This window comes from Piliocolobus tephrosceles, chromosome 5, assembly GCF_002776525.5.
Source record: "Piliocolobus tephrosceles isolate RC106 chromosome 5, ASM277652v3, whole genome shotgun sequence".
NCBI lineage: Eukaryota > Metazoa > Chordata > Mammalia > Primates > Cercopithecidae > Piliocolobus > Piliocolobus tephrosceles.
The window spans coordinates 140,071,273-140,094,375 of record NC_045438.1 but is presented as its reverse complement, the minus strand read 5'-3'; the positions used below and the strand labels follow the sequence as shown (position 1 = coordinate 140,094,375).

At 41.1% G+C, this 23,103-nt stretch overlaps 2 non-coding genes across 2 annotated transcripts; both read right to left on the bottom strand.

Moving 5' to 3' along the window:
* Nucleotides 1–892: 892 nt before the first annotated feature.
* On the bottom strand, nt 893–964 carry TRNAA-AGC. Its single transcript has one exon. It is a non-coding gene; the product is annotated as a tRNA-Ala (tRNA).
* Nucleotides 965–15,936: 14,972 nt separating this feature from the next.
* TRNAA-CGC lies at nt 15,937–16,008 on the bottom strand. The gene has a single exon. It is a non-coding gene; the product is annotated as a tRNA-Ala (tRNA).
* Between the last annotated feature and the right edge of the window lie 7,095 nt (nt 16,009–23,103).

Sequence of the window (23,103 nt, the reverse complement as noted above, 5' to 3'; positions counted from 1 at the left end):
GTTTTAGAGTCAGTAAAGCAAATTTGGAGATTTCAAAAGAGATCAATATAGAAAGGATCAAATCCACACAATCATGGGAACGCTATGAAGTCACTGGCAAAATGCAATCACTGAAGAAAAACATCAGTGTCAAAATGCTACTATTTCACCTCTTTGTGTACGATTTCTGAGCGAACTGCCAAGTTTGGAGACGCTAAATTTACCCAATACCTTCGTAGCCTCCGGCCTGGGAAGAGTACATTTTCTTTCCTGCGAGCTTGAGGAGAAATCCATCTTTTTCGCATTGAGCCCCAAAAGGTGAAACCTGAGACCAGAGCTCAGCCTACCGTTGCATCCCCCACCACAAACCCAGCACCAAAACTCAGTGAAAAGATGAATTCGTTCATAGAACATCCACTTAGGATTTTTATTGATAATTGTCCTTTTATTGATAAATGTTCCTTCCACCACCGCCCTAATGGAACAGGGTCCAAAGTCACTCATGATATGTAAATGCGGCTGAGAATGGAAAGGAATTTTTTTTTTTTTTTTTTTTTTGAGACGAAGTCTCGCTCTTGTCCCCTAGGCTGGAGTGCTATGGCGCGATCTCGGCTCACTGTAACCTCTACCTCCCGGGTTCAAGGGATTCTTCTGCCTTAGCCTCCCGAGTAGCTGGGATTACACGTGCCTGCCACCACGCCCGGCTAATTTATGTATTTTTAGTAGTGACGGGGTTTCACCATGTTGGCCAGGGAAGAATAAGATTTTAAAAATGAAATAGCTACAAGCGTAACCAAAGCAAGATATAAGTATGGGAGTCGGGGGCAAGATGATTAATTTTCAGATTCTACAGAAATGGGCTGTGACTGTTTCTCTAAAAGAAAGATGGTTCCGGAGCAGAGATACAAAATGCTGGAGATGCTGGGGATCGAACCCGGGACCTCATGCATGCTAAGCATGCGCTCTACCACTGAGCTACATCCCCACCTTAAAAAATACTGCTATTTAAACTACTTTTATGAAAGACTATGGAAACTGCCCTCTTTAGCTTTTTGTTTTTAACATTTATATTTATTCTTTCATAAATGAACGTTAGAATTTTCATTTCCCCTTTTTGTAGTCCTCTATCACCAAGAAATTCTGATTAACCGGCATCTTGTGGACATTTGGTAAGGATTATGAACAGACTAGAGGAAATTTCAGTTAAGAAGCATCCTCCCAGACCTTCCTTTTCTGAATGCTTTTCTCATTTGTAAAACGATTTTCAGGACAAAGGAAAGATCCTTCCAGAAAAGATAGCAAATGTTTTGCCAACGACTGTCTTTACTAAGGGAAACTACTGAACTGCCTCCAATTCCTTACCCCATCTCTGCATCCTATTCCCAAACTCCAGAAACCGCTATGCACCTTTTCTTAGAAAACAAGGAGGTAGTGAAGGAATTTCTGTTACAAAACTAAATTCTTTCCACTCCATTAGCAACTGGGACGGTTAAAGGGTAAAGATGTTGGATTGCCTCCCGCGGCCCCCTGATCCGCATTTTTTCCAGAGAATACAAATCAAATCCGGAGAGTAGGAATCCTCAGATCCTACTCTGATTCTTTGAAATGAAGAGCCCAGAATGAAGTTGGAGACGTGTTACTTCTAAGATTGAGGCTAAATCTCTGCTTCTGTGGCGCATTGTTTTCTATAGAGGGAATGGTTCTCTCTACAGAAAATGTAGAGAGATGGTTTGGAACCCTGTCTCACCAAGCGAACAGAGAAGGCTTTGTACCTGTGTAGAGAGTTCAGGAAGTCCTCGGTTACAGTCACCTCTGACTGAATCTGGAAGGATGGATAGGAATGCCAAGTAGAAATGAGGGGAGGGCTGTGCTTGGGAGTGTTCAGAACGGTTGGAGTTGGGAGAAGGAGCAAGGTGGGGAGGAGGCTATAAAAGGTAGCTTGGCAAGATGACACCAGCAATTCTCACCCTACCTTGCACTTACAGCCTCCAGAACTAAATGCTTGTCCGGAGCCTCCAGAACTAAATGCTTGCACTTACAGCCTCCAGAAATAAATGCTTGTCGTTTAAGCCACCCAGTTTATGGTATTTTGTTAAAGCAGCCTGAGCTAACTAAAAGACGGAGTTTATTAAAGGAATGGACATGTGTCAATGAATATTATAAAATTCATTAATCTAATGCAACATATTAGAGGATTAAAAGAGGGAAAAACATGTAATAATCACAACACTTTCACAAAAGTTTTCTCACTGCTGAGTGGAAAATAGAAGTAATAGTACTAAATATCTTTTCCAGATCTGACATTCACGTAAACATGCACTACTCTAGACCCCAGTACACACCTGGAAGGTAAGGAACAAATCTTACAAAAGACTCAGACAACTATTAACATCTCTGCTTGGAAACAAGATTTTTTTGGAATCATAGTGTGTCTTCTTATTTCTTCCATCATGATTCACTTTGAACTTTAAAACTGGTAAGTGTGGGAAGTGAAAACCCCTGGCCAAGATAGAGTGACAGGAACCAGAGTTACTATTCCACCTGAACCAACCAAAAATTTCTAAAAAGGCAAAATCTGAAACAATGAACATTAGGCAATGAAGGACGGTGATCTCCGAGAAATGAGAAACAAGATGAGAACAACGAATGCCTCAGCTTACTGCCTTCAGCGGTGTCTCCAGGCCACCACACAGGTGTTACGGTTAATTTTATGTATCAATTAGACTAGGTTAGAATGCAGAGTTGCTGAAACATCAGTCTAGAAATTTCTGTGAAGGTGTTTGTTAGATGCGATTAAGATTTAAATCAGCCAGGCCCAACGGCTCATGCCTGTAATCCCAGCACTTTGGGAGGCTGAGGCGGGTGGATCATGAGATCAGTAAATCGAGACCATCCTGGCTAACATGGTGAAACCCCATCTTTACTAAAATTACAAAAAATTAGCCGGGCCTGGTGGCGGGCGCCTGTGAGCCGAGATCGAGCCACTGCAATTTGGGTAGGCTGGGCACTATGGCTCAGGCCTGTAATCCCACAACTTTGGGAGGCAGAAGCAGGGGTATCACTTGAGGATAAGACCTGCTTGGCGAACATTGTGAAATCTGTCTCTACTAAAAATACAAAAATTAGCTAGGTGTGGTGGCACATGCCTGTAATTCCAGCTATTCAGTAGGCTGAGGTACAAAAATCACTTGAACCCGGGAGGTGGAGGTTGCAGTGAGCTGAGATTGCATCATTATGTCCCAGCCTGGGCAACAGAGTGAGACTTTGTTTCAAGAAAGAAAGTAGACTGAGTATAGCAGATTACCCTCCACTGTGGGGATGGGCCTCACACAATCAGCTGACTTGAAAGAAAAGGGAAATCGAGGACAGAATTATACCTCCAGGCTGCCTCCAGACTCAAGACACAACATTCGTTAACTATTGGCATGATGTTCCCTAACAGATCCTAAAAGAAGACCTTAACAATTTCTTAAAAAGGAATCCATGCACTGCACTGATTTGGGAAATATAAGTTTAAATCATTGTTTCTTTTTAATAGCTGGCTGACTACTCTTTGGTAAGAGAGGAAGGATGGCCTCCCTTTACCACAATCACTTTAAATAATAGTATGGGATAGCCATAATTCCCTATCTGGGAGAGCAAAAAGCAGGACCTTAGAGTGCACTGAGAATACTGATGATGTGAGTTGTTTCAAGAATCAAGAAGGGAATTTCTGGTGGATATATTTTGAGGTGTATTCACTCCATGGTGTAGGCATTCTTGTCTTGTCGTAAAAGCTGCCACCAAGACTTTGGTGCCAGAATTATCTTCAAAAAATATGTATCACATCATGTCACATATGTATCAATAGGTTCATATTGTGCCATCATGTATGGAAAACAGTCTTAGCTACTGAAAAGAATGTTCCCCTGAACTGTAAGGGCAAGGGAGAGAGGGATGCCACTAGGAGTAGATTGAAATAATATCTCAACAATAAGGAGTCAATCATATAAAGATAAGGAAATGGAACATTCCAAGGAGAAAGAAGAGATAAGGTAACAAGCTCTCTGGTAGAAACTAACTTAGTTGGTTCAAAAATGATAGGAAAGTGTGATTGAAGTTTGATAAATGACTCTAGAGGCTAGACTTTGTAGAACTTTGTAAAGGCAAATAAGAGTTGGAATTTTATGCTAAAAGTAGTGAAATGGAGGGTGCTACTTTGGTTGTTTGCCTAACATTCAGTCCTTCTTCCTTATCTTGTAAAAATTTAATTGTTTTCAGAGGGCGATGTGCCTCATCACAGGGGATGAATCTAATGTAATTAAGGCATGGTTCTTAACCTTAACAGAACCATTCCTCTCTCTTTACAAGTTTTTTGCAGCACATTCTTTAATATCCTGAAATAAAAGTGATAGTTAATTTAAACTAGACACAGATATAATTTTCCTTTCAAATTCATAAGACTCCTTAACTGGTATACATATGAGAAATAAAAGGATAGTAATTCAAAATAGGTAATAAGACAACATATATTTCCTTATGGAAATGATTAGGAATAATAATCTTTTTAATACTCTCAGCAAAATCAATAAATGACTATTTTAGAAAACATGATACAGTCAAGTTCTTGTACCTTTCAAAAGAATTAGTTTGAATAAAACAGTAATGAAGGCACAAGAATGTAGTGTTGGATGTTTAAAGCCAAGAACCATGCTTGCCTTGACAAACTGATTTGTTAATATGGTAAACATTTTTTTTTTGAACAAAACTTTTTGAAAACAATTTTGAAAACAATTTTTTGAACAAAACAATTGTTCAGAAATAAAGAACTTTGTATTTATACATAAAACAAAGGTTCAGAAACTATAAACAGGTTAGTTGTTTGTTTGTTTTCTTACCTACATGAATTTTCAAGAAACCATATAAAAAGTCTTGCAGAATGTACAGCAAGTTTTCTGTTATGAGGAATTGCTGTGTTTATTTGTAAGATACTCTTACCCCTTCAAATTAGATGCCTGTAGCAGCCACTAGTCTCTGAGAAAACCAACCCCTCTAAAAATGTCCAAGTGGAACTGTCCTGAGAAACGCTTATTCAGTCATTGTCATCTATTTCTTTTTTATAGCAATTGATTTAGAAATGAGTATGAGACACTGTTGTGGCTGACGCAATGTAAGTACAGCCTTCCTGAGAGGTTTCTGGGACAAGTATTTATCTTGTTAGAGGACAAATGTGTTAAGGGAGAATGTTCTTTGCTTTTGCTTTTACTTTCTTGCTTCAGAAACACTACTTTGAAGACAAAACACAGTGTTTGGAGCTGCTGTGATCATGAAAGAGACACTCTTGACACTTAAGGACGACAGAATGAAAATGTCGCTGGAAAAAGAAGGTCCTGAACCAGATCCCAAGAAAAGGTTCTTGGATGTCACCCAGGAATGACTTCAAGATGAGTCATGGAGCACAGTGAAAGAGGCAAGTTTATTAGAAACTATTCCATTACAGAGTAGGGTGTCAGAAAGCAGGAGGAGGAACATACTATCCTTTGTTAGTTTCTTCACTTATAAGAAACTATGAGGGGCCGGGCGTGGTGGCTCACACCTGTAATCCTAACACTTTGGGAGGCCGAGGCGGGCAGATCACCTGAGGTCAGGAGTTCGAGACCAGCCTGACCAATGTGGCAAACCCTGTCTCTATTAAAATACAAAAATTAGCCAGGCTTGGTGGTGTGCGCCTGTATGCCAGCTCAGGAAGCTGAGACAGGAGAATTGCTTGAACCTAGGAGGCAGAGGTTGCAGTGAACCGAGATCGTACCACTGCACTCCAGCCTGGGCAACAAAGTGAGACTCCTTCTCAAAAAAAAAAAAAAAAGAAAGAAAGAAAAAAGAAAACACAAAAAACTATGAGGAGCTATAATTAAACTTGTAATACGTAGATGTGCTCACCAAAGTTAGGGGCTACTGTTTCTATCAGTGACCATTAATCCTTCAACTCATTAAGATTGCTCATTAACATTATCCTTCAATAAAGTGGGCTGCACTTTTAGGACATCTGGACATTCTGCAGGCTTGGTGGGAAGTGTTCTGTATGACCATAAATATTCTGCATTACAATTGGTGGTCAGATTAGAATGTGACTATTTTCAGATCATGAGTATTAACCTTATAGATAACTTGTAAGTGTCTCACTATTTCATTCTGGTCATGTTTTATTAAACCAGAGGCCTAGTAAGCAGGGGTTCCTCTAACAGAAAGATTCGAGAAGTCTGGGTCCTTAATGATGTTGTTAAGGTGCTTTGTCAACCCTTCCTTCTGACCTCTTGCTATGTGGTACTAATAAACTGTTCCCATTTAAATGACTGATGGTCAGGTTTTCTGTTAATGGAAGCAAACATATGCTAATTGAAACAGAAGTTGAGGTAGGAAATGATATGTAATATATGTATATTTAAATTTATTATTAGTAGTAGTAGTAATTGTGAGACAGAGTCTCTCTCTCTCTGTTGCCCAGGCTGGAGTTCAGATCTCAGCTCACTGCAACCTCTGTCTCCCAGGTTCAAGCGATTCTCCTGCCTCAGCCTCCCAAGTAGCTGGGATTACATGCTGGCGCCACCATGCCTGGCTAATTTTTTTTTTTTTTTTTTTTTTTTTTTGAGACTGAGTTTCGTTCTTCTTGCCCAGGCTGAAGTGCAATGGCGGAATCTCGGCTCACTGCAACCTCCACCTCCCGGGTTCAAGCAATTCTCCTGCATCAGCCTCCTGAGTAGCTGGGATTACAGGCACCCACGACCACGCCCGGGAAATTTTTTGAGCCAGAATGTAAGCTCATTGAGTGGAGGGAATTTGTCTATCTTTGTTCCCTATTGTATCTACAGTTTCTAGACGAGTACCGGCAACTAGGTAGTGCTTAGTCAACATTTACTGAGTGAACATTTTTGGCTTAGGTAGTTTAAAGTGGAAGAGAGGTGTGGGTGGATTCCAGATACACTTTTGACATAAAATAGATGTGGTGTTCTATTGGACAGCAGAGAAAAGATAACACCCAACTGTGAAATGGCCTCAGTCTAGAGAATACCCGCACTCCCTGTGGCTAATGGAGACAACTCGAAATTTAACAGGGTCCAGAGGCCATGGTCCAGGGGAGGGAACAGTCATTACACTGTGGGTTCTCAGAAAACACGACCCGTGACAAACATTCTGCTTTGCAACCCTGGACCAGAGTAGTTCTTGTAACCAGGGCCAAGATAAATTAGCAAGAAATCCCCAGTCAATCACCTAGAAACATCCAATCAACAAGACGTAGTTTTGGGCTTAAAAGTCACCCTATCAGGGCTCAGCTGCCTTGTCCAATCAGAGCTCAGCTGTATCAACCAATTGCAACTAGGCAAGTTTGAATCCCTCATTTGCTTGAGTGAACCTGATTGACAATAAACACTGGGAAGACTGAATTTTCCCAGTCTCTACATTGTTTCTCAGAAAATAAAAGCTGTCCCTTTGGCCTCCACAGATCTCATGCCTGCTTGACATCTCCACATGAATATCTAATCAGCATCTCTAACTCAACATGTTCAAAACTAAAGCCTTTTTTTTTTTCTTTACCTCCAAACTTCTTCCCTTCACTCTTTCTTATCTTGGTAAATAAGCACTCCTCTCTACTTAGTTGCTAAACTCTTAACCTGTGTTAACTGAAGGCTGTGAGATCTGCAGAGGCCTAAGAGGAGAGCTTCTCATGCACTCATATGGACTAGGCGCGTCATTAGTTTTGGGGGTTTTGTTGTTGTTGCTGTTGTTGTTGTTTGAGACAGAGTCTCGCTCTGTCGCCCAGACTGGAGTGGAGCCATCTCGGCTTACTGCAACCTCCACCTCCCGGATTCAAGTGATTCTCCTGCCTCAGCCTCCCGAGTAGCTGGGATTACAGGCGTGTGCCACCATGCCCAGCTAATTTTTTGTATTTTTGGTACAGACGGGGTTTCACCGTGTTAACCAGGATGGTCTTGATCTCCTGACCCCGTGATCCACCAGCCTTGGCCTCCCAAAGTGCTGGGATTACAGGCGTGAGCTACCGCACCTAGCCCGCATCATTGGTTTTAACCAGGATTGAGGTCCTTACCGGAAAAGGCCATCACAAGGACAGAAGGGAAATTGACTTATGAATACGTACAATAAATTAGAAGAATTTCTGGAGATGCAAACTAGATTAAACGAGTGGGAAAGTAGTGTATGGTTTTGAGAGATAGTAAAGGGTAGCATTGAGCATCCTTGGTGGTTAATTCGATATGTGTGGGAGGAAGGCAGCAAGGTGCCTGTGGAATAATACAGTGGTGATGTGCTGTAGGCTATATGGGCTTAACACTTATGAGGGTGGTAGAGACTAAAGATATATATTTAAGAAATAGCAGTGTACAGAGGATATGCAGAGCAAGTATAATATATAAGAATGCTTAGAAAGAATGTGTAGAGCATGAAGAAAGCATGCCTACATTTGAACTCTAAACAATACATTTGACAACAACAACAGAAGTTTTACATATAACTTATGTGAAATCAATACAATATATTGTATTGGAAAGACAAGGCTCTTTCAAAGCAAGAATCATTTGTGTCAAATGATAAAATGAGTTTAGTAAAGTGAAGGCTAATAAGTTCATTAGATTTAGAGACATGGGAATCATTGGTGACTCTGGTAAGAGTCATTTCACTGCAAGTCTAAGAATCAAATTTATATTCAGAAAATTGGGAAATGAGAGTAAGATGAGGAATGGAGACACAGCGTAAAAATATCCATTTCAAAAAATGTGGTTGGAATTGGAAGTAAAGAGAAATTGTGGTGGTTGCAGAAGAACGTGGAGCCAGGGGAGATTTTTAATATGAAGAGACTTGAACCATTTTTATAGTAATAAAAAGAAACCAGCAGAGGACAGGGTGAAGATAGAGACAGCAGGAATAATTGACAGCAAAAATTCCCTGTGAATGCAGGACAAGATGGCCTGAGGACCTTTTAAGAACTAGCTGTGGACACTTTAAGCTCTCACCACTAAAAGTATAGCATAGAGACCAGCAGCATCAGCATCAGTTGAGAGCTAGTTATAAATGTAGAATCTCAGCTGGGTGCGGTGGCTCACACTTGTAATCCCAGCACTTTGGGAGGCTGAGACGGGTGGATCACGGGTGGATCAGGAGTTCAAGACCAGCCTGGCCAAGATGCTGAAACCCTGTCTCTGCTAAAAACACAGAAGTTAGCTGGGCATGGTGGCACGCGCCTGTAATCCCAGCTATTCGAGAGGCTGAGGCAGGAGAATTGCTTGAACCTGGGGAGCAGAGGTTGCAGTGAGCCAAGATTGTGCCACTGCACTCCAGCCTGGTTGACAGAGCAAAGCTCCATCTCTAAATGAATAAATAAATAAATAAAATAAAAGTAGAACCTCAGGGGTTACCCCAGACATATGGAATTTTCATCTTAATAAAATTCACAGGTGATGCTGTATAAACATTAAAGCTTGGGTAGCACTGATACAAGGGATATTTTTTCTATTTTAGCAGACAGAAATAAAAAAAAAAAAGGATGTATACAAATACAGGTACATTTATAAGTTAATGAAGGAAGTTAAGATGGTTTTCATTTGATGGTATTTTTAAGTTTGAAGTCATCTTAAGTCATTCTTAAGGCAAAGTCATCAGCTGAAGGTATAGAAAGCAGGATTAAATATCTTGAGGAAGTAGCTACTATGAATCCTATTAGGGAAATGCAAGTGAGTGGGGTAGCATTGAAGGGAACAAGTAAGTCCCCTCTCTTCTCTGTACTTAGGTTTCCTGGCCTCTAAAATGAAGGGTTGGACTGAACTTTCCAAAAGTCCTGTCTGGACCCAAAGTAACAAAGGCCATAATTATTTCACTAATCTTGCTCTTTCTCTCCTCTCTGAAGATGATACCAAGTTGAATTCCTATGCAGGAGGAGATGGTGAGTACAGAACTGCCCCTTGGACCCACCCCTAGAAGAGTGTGCAGCTGTCACCTGGCCTCTGCTTTTATTTCAAATAGGTGGGGTAGGAGTAACAGCAGCATGAGCATTCCAGGCCTTGTGGTGGGTGGGAAGGCAGGGGAGGTTGTGGGCATAGGTGTCCTGGACTGGAAGGCCTACTCCTTATTTAGAGTGGCACTAATCTTCACCGTGGTATGATATTCTCTAAGAGCACCCAATAGTCTGTGTGGGTGAATTAAGAGCCAAATGGAATCATCTACAGTTGGAACTCTGAGGGAGGATGTTCACTATGAAACAAAGGAGTGTGAGGACATTGCTGAAATGTGGTTGAATGGAAAGAACAAGGAATCTAAGCTGGATATGGAAGGAAGAAAAGGTAGGAACATAAGGATCCATAGAGAGAAAAAAAAATGTTAAGGAAATGGAAGTTGCATTTCCGTAGATAAACGAAAGTTGAGAAAGTAACTGGATGAGGTTGCCAGAAAAGAGAGTAGATTAGGGATACTATGGTAGGCAGACTAATGCCCTCCCACCCTCCACAAAGATGTCCATGTCCTAATTCCTAAACTTGTGAACATGATACCTTACATGACAAAGGGGACGTTGCAGGTTGATTAATTTAAGGGCCTTGAGATGGAGCATTTATTCTGGATTATTTGGATAGGCACAATGTAATCACAATGGTCCTTATGAGTGAAAGAGGGAGGCATGAGGGTCAGAGTCAGAGATTGGAAGTTTGAAGATGGAGGAAGGAGCCATGATCCAAGCAATCCAGGCAGACTCTAAAGCTAGAAAAGACAATTCTTCCCTAGAGACTCCACAAGAAACATAGCCCTGTTGACATCCTTATATTAGCCCAGTGAAACCCATTTCAGACTTCTGAACTCCAGAAATGTAAGATAGTCAATTTGTGTTGATTTAAGTCATTATATTTGGGGCAGTTACAGGGAAATAATGCAGATAGTAGTAATATTAATAATAATAGCAGCTAACATTTGTTGAGCATGTATATTGTTCTAAGATGTTGTCACAAGTCCTCCTATAAGTTTTAACTTAATTTATTCTTTTATTGTTTTTGTTTTTGTTTTTTGTTTGTTTGTTTGTTTTGAGATGAAGTCTCGCTCTTGTCCCCCAGGCTGGAGTGCGATGGCGCAATCTCGGTTCACTGAAACCCCTGCCTCCGAGGTTCAAGTGATTCTCCTGCCTCAGCCTCCCTGAGTAGCTGGGATTACAGGTGCCTGCCACCACGCCCAGCTAATTTTTGTGTTTTTAGTAGAGACAGGGTTTCACCATGTTGGCCAGGCTGGTCTAGAACTTCTGACCTCAGGTGATCCACCAGCCTCAGCCTCCCAAAGTGGTGGGATTACAGGCGTAAGCCACTGCGCCAATTCCCCCTTTTTTTTTTTTTTTTTTTTTTTTGGGCGATGGAGTTTTGCTCTTGTTGCCCAGACTGGAGTACAATGGTGTGATCCCAGCTCACTGCAACCTCTGCCTCCCAGGTTCAAGCGATTCTCCTGCCTCAGCCTCGCAAGTAGCTGGGATTACAGGCTTGCAGCACCATGCCTGGTTAATTTTGTATTTTTAGTAGAGACGGGGTTTCTCCATGTTGGTCAGCCTGATCTCCAACTCCCGACCTCAGGTGATCTACCAGCCTCAGCCTCCCAAAGTGCTGGGATTACAGGCATGAGCCACCATACTCAGCCAATTGATTCTTATATATTTAATTTTCATTGAGTTCTTACCCACAGTAAGTTATTAATAATTAGAACTATTAAATGTATTATTTTATTTAAAGTTCACAAAGTCCTGTGAGTTGGCATCATTTTCTCCCCATTTTACAGATGATAAAACTGAAGTTTAAATCAATTAAATGGTCTGCCTTATATCTCACAGTAGTAGAAAAGCTGAGATTTAAACATGAGTATTCACATTCCAGAGTCTGTGTTCTTATAAACTACTCTATACTGGATTATATTATTTTGGCATAATATTGATGGATTTATTCTTTTGGCATAATACTGATACATGACAATGTCCAGAGCATGGCCATGTGTGCAAGTGACTAAACAGAGTGGAAATAAAGATTACTGGGAAAAGAGAGAACAAAGGAATGAGAAGCTAGGGTCCTGGATGATCTGTCCACATGGACCCTGAAGTCACCAAGGGTGAGTGGAAGAAACCAGGCACTAGGTCTTTGTTAAATTAGGAAGAGTTTTCTTGCCGAGAAATGTGAGATTGTGTTTTTTTGTTTTTTGTGGTTTTTTTTTGGTTTTTTTGGATGGAGTTGCACTTTTGTTGCCCAGGCTGGAGTACAATAGTGCAATCTCGGCTCACCCCAGCGTCCACCTCCCGGTTTCAAGCGATTCTCCTGCCTCAGCCTCTGGAGTAGCTGGGATTACAGGCATGCACCACCACGCCCAGCTAATTTTGTATTTTTAGTAGAGATAGGATTTCTCTATGTTGGTCAGGCTGGTCTCGAACTCCTGACCTCAGATGATCCACCCACCTTGTCCTCCCAAAGTGCTGGGATTACAAGTGTGAGCCACCCTGCCCGCCAAGATTGTGTTTCATAAAGCAAAGCCTCCCAGAAACAGGGTTTTTCTTAAGGGAGAGTGGTTGTTCTAATTTTTTTTTTTAGAAATGAAGTCTACCTATACTGCTCAGACTAGACTTGAACTCCTGGCTCCAAGCAATCCTCCTCCTCGGCCTCCCAAAGCATTGGGATTATAGGCATGAACCACTGCACGTGGCCAGAATAGGATTTTTTTGTTTTTGTTTTTGTTTTGAGACAGGGTCTCACTCTCTTGCCTAGGCTGGAATGCAGTGGTGTAATCACAGCTCATTGCAGCCTTCACCTCCCCAGGCTCAGGCCGGCTTCCCACTTGGGCCTTCCAAGTACCTGGGATTATAGGCACATGCCACCACATCTGGCTAATTTTTGTATGTTTTTTGTAGAGACAGGGTTTCATCATGTTGTTGCCCAAGCAAGTCTGAAACTCCTGGGCTCAAGCGATCTGCCCGCCTCGGCCTTTCAAAGTGCTAGGCATGAGCCACGGTACCCAACCCAGAACAGGGTTTTTAAAATGCAGTCCGGGCGCGGTGGCTCACGCCTGTAATCCCAGCACTTTGGACGGCCGAGGCAGACGGATCACAAGGTCAGGAGTTTGAGGACAGCCTTGCTAATGTGGTGAAACCCCATCTGTACTAAAAATACAAAAAAATTACCCAGGCATGGTGGCGGGCACCTGTAGTCCCAGCTACTTGGGAGGCTGAAGCAGGAGAATCGCTTGAACCTGGGAGGCGGAGGTTGCGGTGAGCTGGATGTTGCACTCTAGCCTGGCAACAGAGTGAGAATCTGTCTCAAAATATAAATAAAGGCCGGGCGCGGTGGCTCAAGCCTGTAATCCTAGCACTTTGGGAGGCCGAGACGGGCGGATCACGAGGTCAGGAGATCGAGACCATCCTGGCTAACACGGTGAAACTCCGTCTCTACTAAAAATACAAAAAACTAGCTGGGCGAGGTGGCGGGCGCCTGTAGTCCCAGCTACTCGGGAGGCTGAGGCAGGAGAAAGGCGTAAACCCGGGAGGTGGAGCTTGTAGTGAGCTGAGATCGGGTCACTGCACTCCAGCCTGGGCTACACAGCAAGACTCCGTCTCAAAAAATAAATAAATAAAATAAAATAAAATGCAATGATTTGGAAACTGGAATGTGGCCTCAGAAGGAACTAACCTATTTCCTGATTCTGAGTGTAGTTTCTAATTTAAATAGCAATGCATTAGGGAGATCTAGGTTTAAGTTAATGCAGGAACATTTGGATAAGTAGTTAAGGATTGTGGTTGTTAACATGGAAATGTGAGATACAAAGAGTGGAGTTGAAATATGCAAAGAGACAAACTGCAAGTCTACATCATTGAAACAGAAGAACAGAGGGTTATGGAGATGAAGGTATAGGTGGAGAATTAGAGGGACATATATCCAGAGTGGTAACTGGGATAGCAGGAATATGAGACAGTAAGTTTAGCGAATCAAATGTTTTCCAAGTAAATTAAACATTCCCCACAGCCCAGAAGATCCCATTGGAAGTAGAAAACTGAGTGGGAAATGAGGTTAATTGAGAAATTAGGAGATTGAGACAGATAGCTTCATCCTTGACGTAGATCTTGCTGGATATCAATCTCTTGGAAAAAGTAAGCAGTAACTACAGTTCAGGCCCCTGGGAAAGTTCCAGCCTCTGACTACTCTTATTCTGTTTCCTAAAGAATGGTCATAGGACAGGTCTTCATGTTCTGAAATTTATTTCTCAGTGAAAGTCCCCACCAAAATTCATCTGGACTCTTCCAGTAATATCTGAAAAGTCTTTTTTTCATCTTATTTCACCACCATTCCCAATCCATTTTCCACATTATTTATGGAATTAACTTGGTAAAATTCAAGTCTGATTGTAATCCTCTGCCTCCCAGATTCAAATGATTCTCCTGCCTCAGCCTCCCAAGTAGCTGGGACTACAGGTGCCCGCCACCATGCCCAGCTAATTTTTTTGTAATGTTTCCTTATTATTGTGATCCTTGCATTTATAATGTTTTATTAATTCCTGTTACAATGTTTCATTGTAATCTTTCACTATTATTTTGATCCTCTCTTGTTTATAATGTTTCATTTCCTCTTATAATGTTTCATTGTAATATTTCACTATTATTGTGGTTCTTGTTTATCATGTTACATTATTTCCTCTTATAATGTTTCATTGTAATATTTCACTATTATTGTGATCCTGTCTTGTTTATAATGTTTCCTTATTTCCTCTTATAATGTTTCATTGTAATATTTCACTATTATTGTGATCCTCTCTTGTCTATCATGTTTAATTATTTCCTCTTAACAATGGCAGAGAAATACACATTGGCATTTTTGGTGTATCTTTAAATGTGAACTGAAGCAACAGAGCAAATTTACTATCAATATTCCAAAGCACTCAAATGAATCAAGGAATGAACATAAGTGCAATGTAGAAATAACATAAACCTAAAAATTCATTTACTTACAGTTGCCCAGAATGCAACCTCAGTGGGGTTCTCAGTGTTGTCAGGAAATCTGTTATGATTTTCTTTTTTGCCCAGGCTGGAGTGCAGTGGCGCGATTTTGGCTCACTTCAACCTCTCCCTACCAGGTTCAAGTGATTCTCCTTCTTCAGTCTCCCAAGTAGCTGGGATTACAGGCATGAGCCATGGCGTTCCACCTGTTGTGAGTTTCTAACCAACTCTGCCTTCCATTTCCACAGGCTATTTCTAACCTTTACTACTTTCTCAGATGTCCCAAATGTTTTATGACCAGGTCTCCCACACAAAAACCTTGAAAAGCTGCAGTGAGAAAATGGTTACCAGGTTAGTAACTATAGGACAAGATCTATATTATCTTAAGGTGCTAGAGTGGACCTTAATTTGAAAGCAACTCCCACCTGAATACTAAAACTAAAAAAAAGCATGCTACTTTACTCTTCTTTATCCTACTCCACTTTCCCCACCTCCCAAAAAAAACTATGATACGGAGACAAATATATATATAAGTGCTGGGATTACAGGGTTGAGCCACCGCGCCCGGCCCGATACGGAGACATACTACATTTTACTGATTGTTTTTCACTGGAGACTGGGAATGGATTAGGGCCTCATTTAGTGGATCTTAAAATAGTCTTGAGTATTCAGCTGTATTCCCTCTTTCTGGATGCATTCATAGGAATAGTACATTTCTAAATTGTCCCTCTGACTTTGTACTACTCACTGCATAATAAAACACCTTGGAAGTTTCCAGGAAACAGGAATATGGCCTGTGGCTAGTCAACCAAATAGAAGAGAAAAAAAACATAAAGACAGGGAATTGATGGATTTAAAGGAAATGATAATGGCAAATATGTGAAAGGACTAAAATAGTTTCTTTTCTTTTCTTTTTCCCCTTATATTCTATGCCAGAGGCTGCATTAAACAAAAGCTAATGTAAATAGTCGCCGTGGAGATGCCGGGGATCGAACCCGGGGCCTCATACATGCGAAGCATGCGCTCTACCACTGAGCTACATCCCCTCACACAAGTTAGCCGTAAGGGAGAATTCCTGTCCTGTTAAAAACGCGAAGCATTTTTATTATCTCGTGCTCGACCAGGGAGTGACCAACTCTGAGGATGAATTCCACCTAAAGCCTAACCCAGATTACACCCGAGTAACCTCCTACCGGGACGCACCAGCAACATCCAGCTTGTGTCGTTACAGAGAGCAGAGCACACTTTTACAGCTTTAGCGCAATTAGTCCTCTTGGCGCAACTGAATCCCAGGCGGAAAGAATTGAGGGATTGTTCAAGACCTTTTGAAAAATTTTCTGCTAGCCAAAGGCTCATGGAAAATGCAACCCAAATTCCCTCCATCTGAGTACGTTGAATGATGAAATGCACCTTGGGAGCTGTGGCTCCCCACGCGCTTGACCCGGCTCAAAGAAGCAACTGTCCAAATAGATGAAAACGTGAAAATCCTGCCTGACCTTTATCCCCACACGCAATGACTCGGGCCACACATACCATCTAGCTCACCTGATACCGAAGCTTTATCTGGGAACTCTGGGTTTACCAAGAATTCTAGATTTAAGAAGGTGCGTTTGCTTATTTCCCTCTTTTCTTGGTCCACCCGTCAGCTCTTTCTCCGTACCTCGTTCTGAGTCTCCGCAAGGCTGCTGCGCGGAAGAACGAAGCTGCACGCAACAGCCTTCCCCGGACACGGGATAGGCCCTGGCCAGGCGCTCCCGCGGAGGCAGCCGCCACGCCCCCACCCTCTGAAAGCGCTTCTCTGCCCTGAGACCCCACTGCAGCAGCCGCGGGCACAAAGGTTTTTGTGTCTTGCTTCGGATGTACAGTACAGAACAGCGACTCTTCAAACGGAAAATGACAACACCAAAGACATGATCCATGGAAGAAGTAATTGATAAGTTATAGTTTATTAAAAATTTAAAAATCGAATCTGCGAAACACACTCTCAAAGAGAATGAGAAGACAAGCCACAGACAGAGAAACTATTTGCAAAACACATGTCTGATAAAGGACTGGTACCCAAAATATACAAAGAACTCAATGGATAACAATAAAAGTACGAACAACCAGATTAAAAAGTATGCAAAACATTTGAACAGACTACTCACCAAAGAAGATACACAGATGGCAAATAAACATATGAAAAGTTTCCACATAATATATAATCAGGAAAATGCAAATTGAAACAACAATGATACCACTACATACTTTTTAGAATGGCAAAAATTCAAAACCCTGGCAACACCAAACGCTGATGAAGATGTGGAGCAACAGGAACTCTCGTTCATTGCTGGTGGGAATGCAAAATGATACAACTGCTTTGGAAGACAATTTGGCAGTTTCTGACAAAACTAATCATACTCTCATTATACAACCCAGCAATCACACTGTTTGGTACCTATCCAGAGGAGTTGAGAGCACATCTATGCAAAAACCCTGCACATGGATGTTTATAGCAGCTTTATTCATAATTGCCAAAACTTGGAAACAACGGAGATATCTTCAGTAGGTGAATGCATAAATAAACTGTGGTATATTCAGGCAATGGGATGTTATTCAGTGCTAAAAAGAAATGAATTGTCACACCATTAAAAGACATGGAGGAAACATAACATGGAGGAAACTTAAATGCATATTACTAAGTTAAATAAGCCAATCTGAAAAGCCAATGTACTATGATTCCAACTATATGGTATTCCGGAAAAGGTAAAGCTATGGAGAAAGTAAAAACTTTAGTGGCTTCCAGGGGTTAGGGGTAACGGGTGAATAGACAGAGCACAGGATTTTTAGGGCAGTGAAAATGCTCTGTATAATATTATACTGGTGGATATATGTCATCATGCATTTGTCAAAACCCATCAATCACACAACACCAAGAGGGAACCCTACAGTGAGCTATGGACTATGGGTGATGATGGTGTGTCTATGCAGGCTTATCAGTTATAACAAATGTACCACTTTGGTGTAGAATACTGTTGGTGGAAGAGGCTCTGCCTGTGTGAGGGCAGGGATATATAGGAAATTTCTGTACCTTCCACACAGTTTTTCGGTGAACGTAAAACTGCTCTAAAAAAAATAAAGACTCAAAAAAGAAGAAAAAAGGAATGAAACCTTCATGAACTCAGGACAGTGACATGGAAGCTTGCAAGGTGTGCCATTACATCCGCAGCCTCTGCCTGCCGCCTATTGACCGAGGAGGAAAAGGCAAAAGGAAACTGTTAACCCATTGTATGCTAGTGAGAACGATTAAGGGCTGGGCGCGGAGGCTCACGCCTGTAATCCCAGCACTTTGGGAGACCGAGGCAGGCAGATCACAAGGTCAGGAGATCGAGACCAGCCTGGCTAACACGGTGAAACCCCGTCTCTACTAAAAATACAAAAAATTAGTGGGGTGTGGTGCCGGGCGCCTGTAGTCCCAGCTACTCGGGAGGCTAAGGCAGGAGAATGGCGTGAACCGGCGGGCGGAGTTTGCAGTGAGCTGAGATCGCGCCACTGCACTCCAGCCTGGGCGACAAAGAGCGATTCCCTCTCAAAAAGTAAATAAATAAATAAATAACGATTAGGATTGGCCAGTCCATAAAGCTGCATCTCCTCACAAAAAAATGTGCTTGGCTACTGCTAGGGACCCTGCTTCTAGACTGTCAAAAATGCTGCCACAAAACAGGGTCATAAACCAGGTCCAAATCTCAGCCCTGGCTACTTGGGAGATAATTAAGATCTTTTAATGTCTTTTGCTCCCTCTGCTTTCACAGCAGCTTGCTTGAAACATAGAAACCTGCTTCAATATTGTCTTTTAAAATAGCGGTGAGGCCAGGTGTGGTGGCTCATGCCTGTAATTCTAGCACTAGGAGGATGAAGGAGAAGAACCACTTGAGCCCAGGAGTTCAAGACCAGCCTGGGTAACAAAGTGAGACTCTGCCTCGTCTCTACAAAATAATGATAATAATAATAATTAGCGGGGCGTGGTGATATATGCCTGTGGTCCCAGCTACCAAGGAGGCTGAGGTAGGAGGATCATTTGAGCCCAGGAGGTGGAGGTTTAGTGAGCCATGATCGTGCCACTGGCATTCCCGCTTGGGCCACTGTGTGAGACCCGGGCTCAAAAACGAAACAAAACAAAAAACTGGTGAGGATGCAGAGACTATGCATGAAAACTACATGACCACTGACATGGAAACTTCATGTTGCAGGGTGCTCCCATGAAGCAAGGATCTTATTATCACTGAACAATTTGAGAAGAAAATCTGGCTCTTCAGTAGATGATAAAAACAGGTGGGCTGCCTTAGTTTATTGAATTGGAATGTTACACAACACAGAAAATGAACTTGGTATTCGTTGATTACTTTTTTAAACTAATCTTTTTTTAAAAGAACAGTTTAAGGTTCACAGCAAAACAAAGGAAGTACAGAGTTCCATAAGCCCCCTGCCTCCCCAGCCGACCTCCTTTTATATATTATGCATTCAGTTTGCTAATATTTTGTTGAGGATTTTTGCTTCTATGTTCATGATAGATATGCACTGTGGCTTTCTTTTGTAATGTCTTTGTCTGGTTTCGGTATTAGAATAATGCTGGCTTCATAGAATGAGTTGGGAATTATTCTCTCTGCTTCTATTTTCACTACATAATGAAATAATTGGTATGGTTTCTTCCTAACATATTTGTTAGGGTTCACCAGTGAACCTACCTGATCCTAATGCTTTCTGCTTTAGATGGTTATTGATTATCGATTCAATTTCTCTAATTCATATAGGCCTATTTGGATTGTTCATTTCTTCTTATGAGGCAATCAGTGTAGTTTTTCTGTTTCTTTTCCTCTTTATTGGAGACTATTTTGACACATAAAGGAGCAAAAAGGCCAGGTGCGGTGGCTCACAACTGTATTCCTAGCACATTGGGAGGCCAAGGCGGGCAGAACCCTTGAGGTCAGGAGTTTGAGACCAGCCTGGCCAACATGGCGAAATACCATCTCTACCTAAAATACAAAAATTAGCCAGGCGTGGTGGTGCTCCCCTGTGGTTTCAGCTACTAGGGGAGCTGAGGAAGGGGAATTGCTTGAACTCAGGAGGCAGAGGTTGCAGTGACCCAAGATTGTGAGAGATCAAGACTGTCTCAAAAAAAAAAAAGCCAAAAGGATATTATAATGAATTCCCATCTATTCATTACTCAGCTTTATTATCAGTTGATGGCCAATCTTGCTTCATAATCAGGGTTGTTTTAATGTGTAATACTGTTCTTATGTGTGATTGATTAGAATGAGCCAGATGAGTTGTACGACTTCAGAGACTGGCTCATAAAAGACAGTTATTTATTATGTAGCAACAGATAACAATACATTGATATCCATTTATTTCCTACTTAGCCTTTGTATGAACTTTTTAACATGAGGTTTTGTTGCATCTATTTATTTCTTGATATAGAAAATCATATTACCAGAACATAAATGTAATTTTGCAGTTTCTTAACAAAAAAGTTGTAATTTTTTTCTATATCGATGCTGCTTTTTTTCCTATATTATTGCTGTTTGTCCTGACTTTGGGTGGACAAATTATTCTTTTTTTAAATTTCTTTTTTTAATGGGTATATAATAGGTGTATACATGTGGTAAACGTGTTGTTTTGATACAGGCATAGAATGTATAATAATAATTTCAGGGTAATTTGAGTATCCATCACCTCAAACATTTATCATTTGTGTTAGGAACATTCCAATTCCACTCTTTTAATTATTTAAAAATATACAATAAATTATTGTTGACTACAGTCACCTTACTGTGTTATCAAACTATATTTTTGCACCCATTTAACCATCCCTACTTTAGAGCCCCCTCCCTACTACCCTTCCCAGCTTCTGCTAACCATCATCCTTCTCTCTGTCTCCATGAGTTCAATTATTTTAATTTTTAGCTCCCACCTATGAGTGAGAATGTTCAAAATTTGTCTTTCTGTGCCTGGCTTATTTCACTTAACATAATGTACTCCAGTTCCATCCATGTTATTGTGAATGACAGGATTTCATTCTTTTTTATAGCTGAATAATATTTCATTATACATAGGTACCACATTTTCTTTTTCCATTCATCCATTGATGGACACTTAGGTTGTAAGTAGTGCTGCAATAAACGCGGAAGTGCTATTGTAAATAGTGCTGCAATAAACATTAAAGTGCGGAGACGTTTTTGATATGCTGATTTTCCCTCTTTTGGATATATACCTAGCAGTGGGATTGCCAGATCATGTGGTAGTTCTATTTTTAGTTTTTCAAAGAACCTTCATAGTGTTCTCCATAGTGGTTGTACTAATTTACATTCCCATCAACAGTGTACAAGGATTTCCCCTTTCTCCCCATCTTCAACAGCATTCGATATTGCCGGCTGGGCGCGGTGGCTCATGCCTGTAATCCCAGCACTTTGGGAGGCCAAGGAGGGAGGATCACAAGGTCAGGAAATTGAGACCATCCTGCCCAACATGGTGAAACCCAGTCTCTACTAAAAATACAAAAGTTAGCTGGATGTGGTGGTGGGCGCCTGTAATCCCAGCTACTCAGGAGGCTGAGGCAGGAGAATCGTCTGAATCCAGGAGGCGGAGGTTGCAGTGAGCCGAGATCAGTGCCATTGCACTTCAGCCTGGGTCACAGGGCAAGACTCATCTCAGACTCCGTCTCAAAAAAAAAAAAAAAAGCAAAACAACAACAGCAAAAAACGATATTGCCAGTCTTTTGGGTAAAAGCCATTTTAACTGGGGTAAGACGGTATCTCATAGTAGTTTTGATTTGCATTCTCTGATGATTAATGATGTTGAGCATTTTTTTCATTTTTTAAGAGCATTCCAACATCTAAAGAACATTTTTAATGTACCTCATGGCCATTTGTATGTCTTCTTTTGAGAAATGTCTACTCAGATCTTTTACCCATTTTTTAAAGGGAGTATTTGATTTTTTTCCCCATTGAGTTATTTGAGCTCACTGTATATTCTATTAGTCCCAAATTATTATTTTCAGTAAGATAATGACTATGGTTTTAAATGTACATAATTTGCCATGCTAAAGAAATTGTATTATCTCGCTATTTTTCTTAGCTGACATATTTAACAACAGAAATAACTATCAACTTTAAGAAGTGACTTTTGTTATCAATTACATAATTATAAAATATTAGTCTCTAAAGTAAGACAAAATCTGATTTCAATCTTTAGCTCAATATTTACTCATGACTATTGTTAGAATTAAATTAGATTGTGGGGAAAAGAAAGAGAGATCAGCCTGTTACTGTGTCTATATAGAAGGAAGCAGACATAAGAGACTCCATTCTGTTCTGTATTTGAGATGCTGTTAATCTGTGACCCTACCCCCAACCTTGTCCTTGCAAGAGACATGTGCTGTGGTGACTCAAGGCTTAACGGATATTGGGCTGTGCAGGATGTGTCTTTGTTAAACAAGTACCTGAAGGCAGCTTGCTGGTTAAAAATCCTGCCCGTCCCTGGGCAATGGAACATCTCCGTGTAAAACCCCATTATATGCTTTGTTTACTGAGCAAGGAGAAAATCGCCTTTAGGAATAAGGTGGGACTTGCTGGAGCAATGCTGCTAAAAGGTTTATGGAGATGTTTGTATATGCATCTCAAGGCACAGCATTTTCCTTTAAATTTATTCATGTCACAGAGATCTTTATCTATATGTCTTACTGCTGATTTTCTCCCTAAAATGATCCTATTGTCCTGCCACTCCTTTATATTTAAGATGGTAAAGATAATTATCAATAAATACTAAGGGAACTCAGAGACTGGTGCCGGCGTGGGTCCTCTGTAAGCTGAGCACCGGTCCCCTGGGCCCCGCTTTTCTCTATACTTTGTCTCTGTGTCTTATTTCTTTTCTAAAGTATCTCATTCCACCTAACGAGAAACACCCACAGGTGTGGAGGGGCAGATAATCCATGGAAAGTATATGGATGAATGATACCTCATGATGGGTGGTTATGTGTGTATTTGCATGTGCACATAATTTATATGCATACTATAATACATATTATCTACATGAATGTGTGTATGTATATAGAAGCATTTAGTAATATCACCACATTTATTTTCTCTGATTGGTAAATAAGTAGG